The 16,077-nt window shown below is 48.8% G+C and overlaps 1 long non-coding RNA gene across 1 annotated transcript in view; it reads left to right on the top strand.

The window, feature by feature from the left end:
• LOC142869971 (uncharacterized) overlaps positions 1-16,077 on the top strand; it is a 57,193-nt gene that overhangs the window by 13,562 nt on the left and 27,554 nt on the right. The window lies entirely within an intron of this gene.

Genomic DNA, 16,077 nt, shown 5'->3' with positions numbered 1-16,077 from the left:
AAAGAATCTCAGAAATGCTGTGTTTAATTTAAAGCAGACTCAGCCCGCCAAAGCCAGGCTGCAATTTCACTCAGAATAACCAGTTTGTTTTTCTTGGACATTCCAGGAACTCACTGGCCACCCCCTGTTAAAGCCCAACAGGAATGTCAGGGGGGTCCTTTGTTGGGGGCCACACGGCTGCCTGACAGTCAACCGTTTGCCCTGTCATTCTCCCTCGGGCCAGGGACTCCTGCCTTCGGGAGAGCTCGGGCCCCTTTGGGGGTCACTTAAGGGTCTTCTCCCCCAGACTGTTTCACCCCCCTGCACCTAACTTGGTGCCTAGAGTTCTGGGGGCAAAAGGTTGTCATAGATGATAATAGTGCCATGGTCTGCTTCCGTGTGCTCTCAGCGTGCCCAGTGCTGTGCTAAACATTTTCCATTGAGTGTCTTGTCAAATTCTTATCACCCAACAAGGTGGTAGACAATTTTTATCACGATTTTTCTACAGATGGTGAAATGGAGGCTAAGGGACATTACCTAACTTGTCCCAGGTGGCCCACCTGAGATTCGAGCTCCCCCAGCTGTGGAGCCGATGCCCAGGCTCCCCGCTTCCCGCCCAGACAGCCCCTCCTTCCCGGAGGCTGGGGAGCCTGAGGAGCTTCAGGCCATGTTTGCTTCCAGGGAGCTGCCCTTGTGGGCCGTCTGGGTATCCCTGAAGGGAGCAGTTATGAGGACACCTGGGGGGACTGCTGGTGGGAGAAGGTGCTGTTATCATTAGCCCTTCCGTCTAAGTGTTGACTTCCCCACTTTGGGTCGGGCTGGGTCGGGGGCTTCCAGCGCCTGTGGGTTTCACTGCGTGCAAGGGTGTGGCAGACTCCTGGCTTGCGATCAAGTCGCAGGGCAGAGCAGGGAGAAGCAGCCACAGCACTGAATTGTGCGCCCTGGGCACATCCTCCTGTATACAGTGGCAGCTGAGGATGCAGTGGGAGAGGGACGCAGGGCGCTGGTTTCTCAGGCCTCTTCTGCCCTTACGTTCCCTGATTTTCTTCTGCGTCAGGATTTGTGCCGCTAGGCCTGGGCCTTGGCCCAAGGAGACATGCGGAGCTGTGGGGGAGGGACCAGCAGTGGGGTGACTTCTGGGGAAGTTTCCAGGACTGGAAGAGGGGAGAAGAATGGGTGGAGCGTGCAGCCAGAACCAGGGACTGGGTGGCCCAGATGGATTTATTCCAGAGACATTTCCCAGAGCCCGGCCTTCCCCCTCCAGGCTTGGGTGGCCTGCTCTGAGTGTAAGTCTGCCACCCAGAGAGAGAGAGAGAGAGGTGCCTCTCTCTGCCCAGTGCCCCTCCACACTCAGGGCTCAGGGCAACTGAGAAATGAGCTCTCTTGCCCCACTACTGGGACCATCTTGATTTCATGGGGAATAAGGAGGGCGGATCCGGATGGTGGATCCTGGGACAGGTGAGCTCCCTTTGGCCCCCCAGGCCCGGCCAGCAAGAGGAAAGCCGGTGCTGCTGGTGTGGTGGGAGCCAGAAGCTGCAGCCTGGGAAGGGGTGGTGGGGGCTGCTCTCAGGGAGGGCCGGCTCAGGGGACAATGGGCCTAGTGTGGGAGGACTGGGCTGTTGCTTTCCCTCAGGGCTCCCAAGAGAGGTTTCCATAGCACCCAGGAGCTGACTTGGCCTTAAGTGTCAATGGAGACATTGTGTGGGAGTCCTTGAGTCCCAGCCTCTTCCCTGGAGTAGCAGGAGGGGTTGGGGGCAGCCATCCCCTCTGGCCCTGCAAATGCCACTTTGCACCATGCTAGGGGATGGGACTCAGGGGCCTCCTGCACGTCAGAAAGGGTGGAGAGGCTGGGGGCCTGCCCAGGGCAGGCACTGCTGGAGATCCTGAATCCAGGCATGCGTTCCTCAGGAGTTGCTCATCTGGGGGAGGGAGGCAGACAGGTGACACTTTTCACACAAATAAGCCAACAAATGAACTCTCCCCTCTACTGATTCATCATTTTATAAGTTTTGGTGCCAAGTTTAGAAAAATGGAAGGTATTTTCCAAGTTATCAAACCTGAGGACACGCTACTCACTTTTTTTTTTTAAAACCAAAGCAGCACTGTACCTAGTTAACCCCTAACTCCAGGCAGCCGAGGGCAAATACTGTCAAAGATGCACAAACAAAATGCCTTGGCAGTAACCTGGGATCTCTAGGAAGACTTTCTAGAAGAGCTGGTACTGGAGGTGGGCCTCCCCAGACAGGAGTCTGCACCAAGAAAGGCATAGAGATGGGGATGCTTACAGAATTGGACGGCATTTACCTAGAATGGTGCCTCAGAAAGCCCACTTCTTGGCCCGGCACAGTGGCTCGTACCTGTAATCCTAGCACTTTCAGAGGCCAAGGCAGGAGGGTTGCTTGAGGCCAGGAGGTTGAGACCAGCCTGAGCAAGAGTGAGACCCTGTTTCTACTAAAATAGAAAAATTTAGCTGGGCATGGTGGTGCACACCTATAGTTCTAGGACTTGGGAGGCTGAGACAGGAGGATTGCCTGAGCTTAGGAGTTTGAGGCTGCAGTGAGCTATGATGACGCCACTGTACTCCAGCCTGGGGTGACACAGTGAGACCCTGTCTCAAAAAAAAAAAAAAAACGAAGCCCACTCTGGCTACCAGTAAGGCATTCACACAGCGGCCATGGAAAGGCTCATTGTGAAAGCTGCCATTTATCCTGTTTTCCCAGTACGATGTCCACCCGTGAGGCCCTGTGCCCTGATGTACATCAGTGTTGGGCCAGTGCTGTTGTGGTGTGGAGGGTGGCCTGGGGGGGGGGACACCAGAGAAGGGGTGATGGAGGTGGGGCGTGTTGGGGGGAAATGGAGGCCTGGAGCGTGGGGTGGTGAAGGCAGGAGGACCCAGCCCAGGAGCCTGAGGAATCAATCCACCGGGGGTATGTTGGGAAGTGTGTAGACACAGCCTCTCTGAAACAAATCCCCTCAAAGCCTTGATTTATAGCATTTGCCGGGTTTCATGGTACAAATTGTCCCCCTTTGGTCACCACTGTGAAGCTGTGGACGCAAGTTGGGAAAGGTGTGCACGGTCAGATCTTAGGAGCCCGGACAAGCTGGCTCTGGCACAGCACATGAGAGTGTACATGTTGAGGAATTCAGAGACATTCTGGGAAACTGGGCAAGTCTTTCCTTTTCCTATACTTTCCCAGGAGCTGGGGGGAGCATCTGACCCCTGGTTCCTACTCTCTGGCCACAAATTAGGCAAGTTTTTTTAATGAATATGTGTCACTTTCAGACTCCGGGGAAAAAACATTTAAAGTATAAAAATTATACTTCCTATGGGAGTTTTATTTGTCCATTTATATGGCTGTGTGTTGTGAGGGAGGAAGGTGAGAGATGATAGTTTGGTGACATAGAAAAGGACTGTGGGACAAACAATCGCAGACGTGTCTGGCCAGGTGTGGCTGTCACTGCTAACACCTGAAAGGGCTTATTTTCACTCTCAGCAACAGGGATGAATCTCACAGACGCAATGTTGAGCAAAAGGAGCTGGACATAAAAGAGCACATCCTGTATGCCGTAGTGGCTACCTCACTGCTGGAAGAACGACTGTTCTTTTTCTCCTGACCTTCCTGTGTGGTGGGAATTCTGCCTGTGGACGGCTGGGAAAGATGGGGGGGGGGGCTTAGGCGGGAACACACCAGCCACAAGGGTGCTGCCTCTCCACATATTCCAGAAACTCAGAAGCATATTCCAGAAGCAGACTGCCTTCTCCACATATTCCAGAAACTCAGAAGCATATTCCAGAAGCAGACTGCCTTCTCCACATATTCCAGAAACTCACACATCCTGGGCAGAGGCACCTCCAGTTTAACAAACGGGAGTGTTTTAGTTGTTATTGTTTTTTAAACTCTCCCTTACCAGCTTCATACTTTACTTCCTTTTCAGTTTTCTTTTTTTTTTTTTTTTTTTATGAAACCCCAAAAGTTACTCTCAGTTCCCATTAGAGCCTTTTTATTCCCTCTTAGGTCTTCCTTCAAAGGTCCTCTGCCCAGGCACCCTTTGGAGAGTGACACTCTGGTAGGGATTTCCTTGGATGACAGCCACATCACACTCTGCAGAATTAGCACGTGAAAAGTTAGACAGGAAATTGCATATCGACTTGAAGACTTCATTTGCAAAGGTCCTTCTGTACTTTTTCTTTGTAAATTTAGATTTTTCACAAGTGAATTTAAAATGCAGTACATTTTAACTTATATAGACTCCTTATTGATGTATATACAGTTACTTCTCGTTGCAGCATACTTTCTCTTTGGCAACTTCTTTCTAATTTCTACAAAACTTCTTGAAATATCCATTTGTGTCCTTTACCATATTTTATGATTCGAGACTATATTTTATGATTTTGCATTCATTCTCAGAATGAATAAAATATGCAATAAAATTTTTTTAAAAAGTGTACATCTGTATGATTCCATTTATAGGCAGTTCAAAAGCAGGCAAAACTAATCTATGGCAATAGAAATCTGAATGGCCCTTACCTTTGAGGGGAGGATTTTGCCTGGGAGGAAGCAGAGGAAGCCTTCTGGGGTGATGGGAATGTTCTATATACTGGTGTGGGTGGTGCTAACCTGGGGGTATACATGTGTACAAAGTCATTGACTGCCCACTTAAGATGTGTTCTCCTTACTGTACACATAACACCTTGCTTTTTATTTTAAGGAAGAAAAAAGAGCAATTTTCTCCTCAAGTTACATGCATTTTAGTGGAGAGCTAGGCCAATAAAGGCATTGGCTCTAATGATAAGATTTTTACTAGTTTTTCTAGTTTTTTACTAGTGTTTCTAGAAGGCCATGGCAAGCCTTGAAGGTACCCTTTGTGCTGTGGGGTTTCCATTTTGATCAGCTCTCTCAATTCCAGCTCTGATTCTCCTGGTTCCCAGACCCGCTAATATCCCAACCCACATGCTAGGGGCTATTTATAGAGATTGTTCAATAAGAGCTTCCTCTTGACTCAGCACGACTCCTATCTTGTGTCTGCAGATGTGGATCCTTGGGATGTGCTGATCTCAGAGGCTGGGCCTTTTGGAGACCTGTGTGGCTCTTACACCCTGTGCTTACTTTAAAGACTCTATTCCAGGCTGGGCATTTTGGGAGGCCAAGACGGGAGGATTGCTTGAGGCCAAGAGTTCAAGACCAGCCTGAACAAGAGGGAGACTCCATCTCTACAAAAAATAAAAAAATTAGCCAGGCATGGTGGCGCATGCCTGTAGTCCCAGCTACTTGGGAGGCTGAGGCAGGAAGATCATTTAAGCTCAGGAGTTTGAGGTTGCAATGAGCTATGATGACACCACTGCACTCTAGCCAGGATGACAGAGCAAGACTCTGTCTCAAAGACAATAATGAAAATTTTAAAAAGACCCCATTCCAATAACACATCAAACACATTAAACACAACCCACACTGAGTATGACATATGTATACATATATATGTGTGTGTGCATTATTTATTTATTTTTAATTAACACACAATTGTACATATTTATGAGGTACATAATGAAGTTTCAATACTATAATGTACAATGATCAGATCAGGGTAATGTGTATTTTTTGTGTTGTAAATATCTTTAAATGGTTTTAATAGTTTTCCGTTTTAAAATAATAGAATATGAGCAACACATTATTTCTCGGCAATCCCCATGCACTCCTTAAGAATTCTTGCAAAGGAGGAAATGTTACTTTCGATTTGTTTTTCAAATGTTATGAAATTTTTAAAAATACTGAATGCATCAATTAAGGAAGTTGACATAGTGTTCCACGTTGCAAGCATTTAATTAAATATACATTCACTTTGATTATGCCATTTTCTTTTTATGTTTTGGAGGAAATTGATTTTTTTCTCCCAGAACCCAGACTTTTCCTGTGAGGATGGTGGCCTATGAATAAACTGGATCTGGTTGGGAAGTCAACTTTTGGCCAAGTACATGGGCCTGGCCAGGACTTTGGGGATGAACGGCAGAGCCGCTGCTGGGGTATGCAGGAGAGGTTGTGGGCAATGAGGGAGACAGTTTCAGAGAAGAATCGGCCATTCCCCCAGGAACTGGTGAATGCCATGTTCTTGTCCAGCCTTTGGTGATAGGGGAAAGTCCTTCGGTTGGTCCAGAAGATCCCTGGAATCATGGAGTTCTATTGACCTGACCACCAAATGAATCTCATGAATCATCTTACACACTCCTCTCATGTGATAGATCTTTATGAACTGATGTGCAAAGATGTCCCAGGTAGAATCAAATGAGAGAGGCCAATCTTACAGTAGCACAGTGAGTAGTACAATGGTATACTGCACAGCGTGGATATGCACACATGCACACATGCTCACACGGATGCACTAGTTTCCGGTCACTTACCCCTACAAGGTCAACCCTCTGAGAAATGCATGTCCCAGAGTGTCATCTCAGGCCACCTGGCAGATACGGCATCCAGGAAGCCCTAGGCTGGCTGAGAGGACATCTCACATCACACCGTGAATTTGCTTGTCTCCAGCCACGCTTCTAAACTTCCTGATCCGTGAGAGGCCCAAGAAGTTGGGCAGGCAGTTTATTCCAAAACAAACTTCTGTGTGTTTTAAAGGAATTGATTTCTTAATGATTTTTTGCTAAAATGTGTATAAATTAATCCCAAATAAATTGATTAATCAAACTCTTCCTGATATTTTAAAAGGAGAGGCTCAGGCTCATGGGTGTCACATTTTCAACAGCTGATTTGTTCATTCCTTCCTTCCTTCCTTCATTCATTCATTTAGCTTTGGCTTGTTACTGACTGTGTGGTCCCTAGACCCTATCCTGGGGAGGGGGCAGAAGGCAGGATGGCACATGAGCTGAGGCCCCAAGCCACCAATTCATTGTCCCATCAGACTTAGAAAACACCAACTCAAAGATAAAAATCATTAAAAATTTCAAGACAGTGAACACAGAGCATTCAACCCAAACTCAAGGCCCTTCTGGAGTGAGGGGCCCGTGGGCCCTGCTTTAGGTTATGATTATTAAAGCACATTGTGTATGCGGAACCTCTTCCAAGCAGTCAGCATTTCCTGAGGGCGGCTGGACCACGAGATGCCATTTGGTGATACGTGGACAGGCATTTTAAACATTTTAATAGTTTAGTGTTTATCTTAATATGCATCAGAAAATATATGATTATCACATTCAGTCTACAATTTCACAATGGTATATAGGCTCCCTCAGAAACAAACGTATTGAAAGAAAAAAATCGGTTGCTCTAAAGAAAAGTATTAAGGAAAAGATGATGGCACACGTGGCAAACTATGAGAAGACGGTATGATACTCAGAGTTTGGGAAACACCACACCGGACTGTGAGTCCTTTAAGGTGTTTATAGTGTGGGGGCAGCTTCATGCCACGCTTGGTGCTCGGCAGGGCAAACCTCTTCCCCACCCCCGCCAGGTCCCCAGCACATCCCAGCACTGAGGCTGTAACACCCTGGGGATCACCTGCCCCCCATGGGTTGGGACGGCAGGCCATGGGAGGAGGAGATGCCCGCCTCAAACGCCACCACAGCGGCTGCCGTGGGAGGGGAATCCGGCAGCCAGTGACCTGTGTGCACTGAGGTGTGGAGGGCAGGGGTCCCGGGGTCCTCAGTATCCCTGTGACTGATGGAGCACCACATTGAAAAGGGAACAAAAAATGCCGTGACAAGTCAGGAGAGAGACTACGGAAGAAAGGAAAAACTTTCTATGTCAGCACCGCTAGCAGCACTTTTTTCTTCCTTTTTGAACAGGCGCCCACATTTTCATTCTGCCGCGAGCTCCACAAATTATGTGGCGGCTCCTTACCCAACGCAGCACGTGCGACGTCTCACTGGGCCCGTCTAGGTACGGTTTCTGGGAGGCCCTGGAGGACGCGGCTGTCTCTTGGTGGTGTGAGGACCCAGGGAAGCCTCACGGTGGATGGGGCCTCTGGGTTGGGCCTTGGAGTCAGATGAGACTGGAGACCTGCAGGGCTGGGGGAAGGCACGCCTTGAGGAAAGGGACAGGGTGGGACCCTCAGGGCTTCTTCGGGGTGGGGAGAATACAGAGCCGTGGTCTGGCTGGAGCACAGGTGGGAGACGGGCCAGGAGGAGGGGGTGGGAGAGAGGCCTGGGGAAGGGAACCCGGGGCTGGGAAGGGACAAGGTTCGGCTTCTCGTGGTGTTTATATAAGTGACGAGTAACAGATCCCTTTACAAATCTTTAGAGGCCAGGAACTGAACTTTAGCAAGATGTAATTGTATGACAAAACAGTGAGACGGCACAACAGGGTGTGGGGAGAGCACAGAGCGAGAGAGGCCATATGTGATACCCGGGCCAAGAAAGAAAGATCTGTTGCAGTTGTCTCCAAACTCTTTTGATTACACACCCATAAAATATTTTTGAGCACACATCCTAATATATGTATCTGTTCATACCTAAATTATACACTTGCACAACTTTACTATTTATGATGAATGCTACAAAACAAAAGCAGAACAGAACTTCTCAAAAGATAATTTAAAAACAAGCCTAAAAAAGAAGTCCTAATATCTCTTCCTGCAGGGCGGTGGATGGCTGTTCACCCATGCCAGAGACCTCCAGGCTGGCACTGTGTCCAGAGGCATCTTGTCCATTTACCTGTCCCCACTGGCAGCTCCAGTCTGTCCTCAGGAATCTTCTCCAGTAGACGGAGGCTGGGTTTCTGGGCAACTTATATTTGATGTGTGTGTAAAAGGGGGAGGCAGGGAGCAGCAAATGCCAGATTAGTTGAGTGTCAGGTAAGTATCTCAGAGGGGAAGTATCAGGGCACCCTCATGAAAGAAACCAAAATATTTTACCCAAAATATATCTATTTGACATATTTTGAGAATGCTGTCAAAGAGCCAGCAAACAGAAGTAGCCCTGCCAGGCTGTCTTTTATGGGGAAGATTTATATCTCTTGAGAATCGGCATAGATGCAACCAGCCCTTCCCTTGTCCAGATCTGGGAAAGATTAGCCAAAAGTCTGACACCTTTAAAGGTCTGCAAGAAACCTTTCCATCTATTCCCTCTGAGGACTGCTACCTGTGAGGTTTCATCTACCTAACACAATCACCTTTGGTAGCCACGCCTCCTCTCCCTCCCATAACCTGTTTTAGCGACATAACCTAATTGTGGCCATTCTCTTAGCCCCCACTCTTTCTGTAACCTCAAGATGGCATATAGCTTCTGTACTCCATTGCAGGGGTGGGTAGTCATTCTGTGATTCTCCCCATGCAAACGTTAACACATTTTGTATGTCTTGGCTGGGAGCAGTGGCTCATGCCTATAATCCCAGCACTTTAGGAGGCTCAGGTGGGAGGATGGCTTGAGTGCAGAAGTTTGAGACCAGCCTGGGCAACATAACAAGACCCCATCTCTAAAAAAAAAAACTTTTTTTAAATAGCTGGTGATGGTGGCACATGCTTATAGTCCTAGCTACTGGGGAGGCTGAGATGAGAGGATTGCTTGAGCCTAGGAGTTCAAGGCTGCCGTGAGCTATGATCATGCCACTGGACTCTAGCCTGGATGACAGAACAAGACCTTGTCTCTAAAAAAAACATTTTTGTATGTCTTTCTCCATTTAATCTGCCTTTTGTGAGTTTATTTTTCAGTGAACCTTCAGAGGATGAAGGGGAAGTTTCCCCTGGGTCCTACTTATCTCAATTTCTTTCACCACGCCACCCAAATGGCAGGAATTGTCGCCTCTAGGTTATTAGGAGGATGCTGAGAAGTCCAGTAACTTGCTGAAGTCACACAGCTTGAGTCAGGATTTAAACCCAGGTTTGGCAGACTCCAATGCCTCTCCTTGTCAACTCTGGGTCAGGCCTGATTTTTCTGGAGGAGTAAGTTGTCAGAGTTGAGCGCCACTGTCAGCACCGAGCTGGCCATTTCTGGGTGAGGTGGGGGGCTGGGGGAGACACAGCCGGCACCCTGTGCAGATGTGCAGAGTGCCCCCCAGCAGGCACCAGGATCTCTACCTCAGGGCTGTCTGTGGGGAGAGCTGGAAGTCTGGGGGGCACTGGTGGATAAATGTCTCCCTCCCTCTCCCATCAGGTGGGACAACTCTGAGGCACATTCCCCGCCCTCTCCCGAGGTGCTGCTGGTGGTAACCCACTTGTTAGCAACCCCTGGGTAGGCTTCCTTCTCTTGCCTTCCACCCCTTCCTTGTCCCACTCCCCATTCCTGGTATCCCTTCTCAAAAAAACATGTGCACACCAATCCTTTCCTTGGAGTCTCCTTCTGGGAACCTCAGGCTAAGCAGCCCTGGGTCAGGGGGTGTAACCATGGAGCTTGCACATCCTGCTCCCTTCTCCTACGCCTTGGCACACATTGCCAAGCCATCGTGGCATTCTTTTCTAGAAGCCCAGAGTTGAAACTTATTCTCCAGGAAGAAAATCTAACTGCCTAGGTTAGTGGGAGGGGGTGGACAGAGGAGGGTTGTCCCTGCTCACAAGCACCCTCCCCAGACAGTTTGGTGACAAGTCTCAGCAGGCAGTGGGAATGGAGAATAGCAGCTAGAGATAAAATTAGCACATTTATTGAGTGCCCGAAGGGCCAGGCCCTGCACTAAGGCCCCTTGCTAAGGCCTCTCGTGGTGTCATCACTGATCCTTTCCGAGCACTTGCCAGTGATTCTCCCGGGGCCTGTGGCAGGGGTGACAGAATCAGGTGCAAACGGAGGACTATCTGATGTCAAAGCCTGTGTTCTTCCACTCACACTGTGCTGCCCCACACACAAGGGGGCCACAAAATCCAGCCCAAAAATGACCAAAGCTGCTGTTGTCAATGAACCCACAAGGGAGGTCCAATGTTGCTCGCCACACAGAAAGCCACTTACTGAGACAGCGGACTGTCAAGGAAGAGAGCATTTATTGCAGAAGATGTGTCTTCTGGGAGGGGGAGGTATGGATCGCCTCAAATCCGCCTCCCCAACCAACAGGGTTAGGGCTTTTTTCTGGAGGTGAAATGAATAACGCATGAGGGGAGTGAGCATCATTGCGTGTTTGGGGTGGAGTGCAGGGCACGCAAGCGCAGTGAGGAATCATGCTAGTACATACGTACCACATAAGTCCCTCCCAGGTGGGGATTTTAGTGTTATAATGAGCTAGGGGTTAATACTGGTTATTCTTTCAGCCTTGTGTGCAGGCTCGGTGGGTCCGTGGGTACAATCTGCAGTGGAGTGTCACTTATCTTGTCTTCTCTGGACAAACAGGTGGTGTGAGGCTTTCTGGTGATCTCATGGCTGCAGGGAGGCTCCACTGTTTCTGGGAAAGAAACTCAAAGGGGAATACATCAGTGCAACATAAAGTTACAAAGTTCTGGCCAGCAAATCTTACTGTCTTGGGAACTCGAAACATAAGAGAACTACAAGAAAAAAAAAACAACTATTACAAAAACATTTTCTTGCTTATGGAGCTGGTTACATTATTACTGAACATGGCACTTGGGGTGACCATACGGCCCAGTCTGTCCAAGGTGGTCCGACTCGCACAGAATTTTCTTCTTTTCAGTCAAGCACTAGGGCAAGAAGTGTAGAGCCAGCAGCATTTGCTAGATCTTCCATATGAATATGATTGCAAACCAGAGAGAAATCATTTGCCAGACTGTATGTCCTGATTTTTAAAAAATTGACAATGACAAGTTGTATTTACAGTATACAACATGAGGTTTTGATGTATGTATATATGGCATGGTTAATTCAAGCTAATTAATATATCCCACCTTACATATTAGCAATATAAAGAGAACATTTAAAATCTACTCTCTTAGCAATTTCAAGTATATTGTACATTTTTATTAACTATAGTCATCGTGCTACACAGATCTCTTGAACTTCCTTCTGTTTAATGAACTTTTATATCCTCTGACTAACATCTCTCCAACCTCCTCCACCCCCAGCCCCTGGTAACCACCATTCTACTCTGCTACTGTGAGTTTGGCTTTTGTAGATTCCGCATATAAGTGAGATATCGAGGTATTTGACTTTCTATGCCTGGTTTATTTCACTGAGCATAATGCCCTCCAGCTTCATCCAAGTTGTCACAAATTTCCCTCTTTTTTAAGGCTGAATAGTACTCCATTGTGAACATATATCACCTTTCTTTAAAAAAAAAATCTGTTCTTAATGGTGTGTCTTGGTTTTTAGATTTGGAGACTGTGATCACCCTTATGTCTGGGCCAGACTTCTGGAGGGACCGGGTGCTGGAGGGGACAGTGAGGGCCCCACACGCTGGGAACTCAGAGGGGTGTCATTCACCCCTCCAGGTATTCCTGAGCCACTGGCTTCTGCAGGCCTTTCAGTTTGGGCCTCTTTCTTAGGAGGGTTGGGACATCCAGACCTTGGGAATAGAGAACTGCTTCCCTTCTGGAATGTGATATTTAAAAACTCAGCACATTTGCATGCTTTCTCTCTGCATCTAAAGCATTTCTGCAAGTGCTACAGTCTTTTTGTTTTTTTAAGTGTCTCTTAAACTCAGGAGTCAGCCTCTGCATTTCCATAGAATTTGAATTTATTTGCACTCAGCCCAGCTTCTAAGAAGCTTTTTCCCCTCAACTTGGGGATGCTGCAACCTGGACAGGAAAACCTCCCGGGGGAGCTGCAGGTGCCCACCAGAGACCGAGTTCACCGCCGAAGCCCTTTTGCTTAATCTCCCCTTTGTCCCCAGGTGGCAATTCCCAACCACCTGGCTCTGTGTAGACATGGCTTATGTCTTTTTGAGGACAGGAAAATCTGTTTCCAGCGTCCCAATTAGAGGCACACCCTTCAATGCCACCTGGAGTGATGATGGGAAGATGGAGCTGGATGCTCTCCAGGACTAAGACGGAGGAGGAAGGCCAGAGGCCCTCAGAACGCCACGTTCCTTGTGTTTGGCTGTGGGCTCCTCTAGAGTGTTCTCCCTCAAGGGTCACTTCACACCCCTCTGGTCTTCCCGCTGACTCCTCGCCTGAGGTGGCAGGGTTTAAAATCACAGCTTTGTCATTAGGGAAGACTTGGTGAACTTTACCCTCTTCTGTAAAATGGGGGTTTGGGCTCCTCCCTCTTAGAGCTGAAGTGGGGTGAAAGGAGATGGGACGACACGAGAGCTCTCACAGCGAGGCCCCCAGAGCGGGAGGCCACCCCGAGTGTGTGAGGTTCCTCAGCATTGACCCTAAGTGGGGACGGATGTGTCTCCTTTACTAGAGATTCTTCTGAGATGCAAATACCCTGTAGCAGTTTCTTCCCCCCTGCTGACAGTCGCCTTCCCTCTTTGTCATTTGTTCATTCATTCAGTGACATTTATGGAGCTCTCACTCTGTGCCTGGCTCCAGGCGGGCAGCAGTGAGCAGAACTGGCAAGCAGTGGAGTCTACATGCAGGGGCTGGGGCTGGGAGAGAGACACTATAAAAACACAGTTGTTTTGTGTGTCAAGCAGCGGTGTGGCTACAGAGAAAGAGTGAAGCCATACTCGGAGGGGATAGGAAGATGGGGTGGAGGAAGGTTTGGCATTTTATACAGGGTGATCCGGGAAGGCCTCTTTGATAAGGTGACATCTGACAGGAGGGAATAAGCCCTGTGACAAGGTGGGGACAATTGTCTTAGGAAGAGGGAGCAGCAAAGGACACAAGCCCTAAGGCTGGAATGTGCTGGGAAGCATCCAATGCAGAGCAGGGGCCAGTGTGGCTGAAGCGCAGTGAGTGTGGGGAAGAAACAGGAGGTGAGGTCACCGGGTGTAGACAACAGTCATGTGAGTTCTGTGGGCCACTGTCAAGGACATGGGCTTGTACTTTGCATGAGATGAGAAGCCACAGGCGGCGGGGGGGGGGGAGGTGTTAAACAGAGGAGTAGTATGATTTGACTTGAGTTTTAAAAGTTTACTCCAGCTACTTGGCAGGGAGTGGATGGTCGAGGTGAGGGCAGAGGCAAGGAGGCCATGGAGGAGGCTTCTGCAATAATCTAGGTGAGACCTGCTGGGCTTCGACCATGCTAGAAGCAGTGGTGAGAAACGCTAAGTTCTGGCTGTGTTTTGAACATAAGCCAGCGTGAGTTACTGAGGGATTGCGTGCAGAGCATGAGAGGAAGAGAGGAGTCAAAGATGACTCCAAGGTCTTTTGCCTGAGCAACTGGAGTTGCCCCTTTTGGGGCCAGAAAAGACCAAGAGGAACACATTGGAGGAACAGGAGATGTTAGGTTTGGGATGTTATTAGTCATCCAAGTAGAGAGGTCAAGTTGTAAGTTGGATACAGAAGTTTGGAGTCTGGGGTAGGGGTCTGGCTGGAGATCTAACTTGGGGAGTCCTTTCAGACCTTGAGACTGGCTGAGTGAGGAGTGGTAGAGGAGAGGCCCAAGGCCTGAACCGTGGGGCACTCACGGGCAGAGGGATGTGAGCGTGGCCAGGCAGGCAGGGGAGATCCCAGGAGAGCGCATGTCCAAGCCAGGATTGTGTCAGGAGGGAGGAGGGGCTGCTCTGCCACAGGCTGCTGCTGGGTCGGGTAACATGAGGTCTGAGAGTTGCTCATTGGATTCGGCAGCTGGAGGTTCTTAGAGGTCTTGAAACCAGCTGTTACAGTGGAGCCAGGTGCCAAAAGTCAACTGGTTCAAGAAAGAAATTTCTTTGAGTTTTAGCACCTGGCTCCACTGAAATAGCTGGTATCAAGAGCTCTGAGGAAGGCCGGGCGTGGTGGCTCATGCTGGTAATCCTAGCACTCTGGGTGGCTGAGGGTGAATTGTTTGAGCTTAGGAGTTTGAGACCAGCCTGAGCAAGAGCGAGACCCCATCTCTACTAAAAATAGAAAGAAATTAATTGGCCAACTGAAAATATGTAGAAAAAATTAGCCAGGCATGGTGGCACATGCCTATAGTCCTAGCTGCTTGGGAGGCTGAGGTAGAAGGATCACTTGAGCCCAGGAGTCTGAGGTTGCTGTGAGCCAGGCTGACACCACAGCACTCACTCTAGCCCAGGCAACAGAGTGAGAGTCTGTCTCAAAAGAAAGAAAAGAAAAGAAAAAGAAAAAAGGTCTGTTGGTTCTCCAGTGTTCCAGTAAACAAAAAAAAAAAAAAAAAAAAAAGAAAAAAGGTCTGAGGAAAGAGAGACGGTAATTGAACAACTCTGTTTAAGGAGCTTTGTCTACACAGAGCAGAGAGGGGGTCAATAGCCAAAGCAGGATGAGAGAGAAAGGAAGAGACCCACCCAGGTTGTTGTTTTGCTTCCCATGCATGTTGTTATGGATCAGGCCTCCCAGGTCAGCCACACTGGGGTTGGCCAAGGCAAATCCCACGGAGGGAGCTGGAGTGTGCACAGGCAGGCAAGGAAGTCCTGTGACCATCAACTGTGGAGTCTAAGTTGGGAAGGGAGGAAGACGAGGCAATGCAGGGGCTAATGATCAGTGAATCAGATTATAGATTCCAAGTCTCAATTGGTAGAAGAATTACTGGAGTCTGTGTAAGGGAAGGAGTGAGCTGGCAACGCAGAGCATGGAGTAGTGAAACTGAGATGACAGAGGGCTGCGGCTAGTGGGAGTGATGATTCCAAGGTGTGCCCCTGGAGTGAGTGGTCAGGGTAGGGGTGACTAGGTCACTGGTGGAGAGTAGGACACAGAGCTGAAAGGTAGAGGAGGATCTTCTATGTGGATATTGAAATCGCCATGAGATAAAACAAAGGTAGTGCTATGGAGAGGGTGGGAATGAGCTCCAAGTCCTCAGGAAACAAGAAGAGGTCGTGACCCGGGGGGGACAGAGGTGCCTGCAACAAGGAGCAGTCAGTGGTAGTCAGTGGTATCGTTTGGTGAAATTCAAAGGGAGATTCAACAGAGGAAGGAAGGAGAGAGAATGGTTTGGAAACAGCAATGAGTACCAAAGAGGATACTCACCCCACCCTAGGGCGGAGGAGCTGTGAGGACTGGAGAGAGAACAGCCACCACTTGAGAGCCTGCAGGGGAAGTGTCAGCTTCACTAGGAGCATTTCTGAGTCTCTAACTCAGTTTCCCAGAACACCTCATTTGCACTTCCACCCAAGTTGTTTGAGAGTCAGCACTTTCTGAGCCCAACTGGAAATGTTAACCCGCACCACAATTACCTGCTCACATAAC

This window comes from Microcebus murinus, chromosome 3, assembly GCF_040939455.1.
Source record: "Microcebus murinus isolate Inina chromosome 3, M.murinus_Inina_mat1.0, whole genome shotgun sequence".
Classification (NCBI taxonomy): Eukaryota; Metazoa; Chordata; class Mammalia; order Primates; family Cheirogaleidae; genus Microcebus; species Microcebus murinus.
Note: the sequence above shows the minus strand (reverse complement) of the source record. Positions and strands in the feature narration are given on the sequence as shown.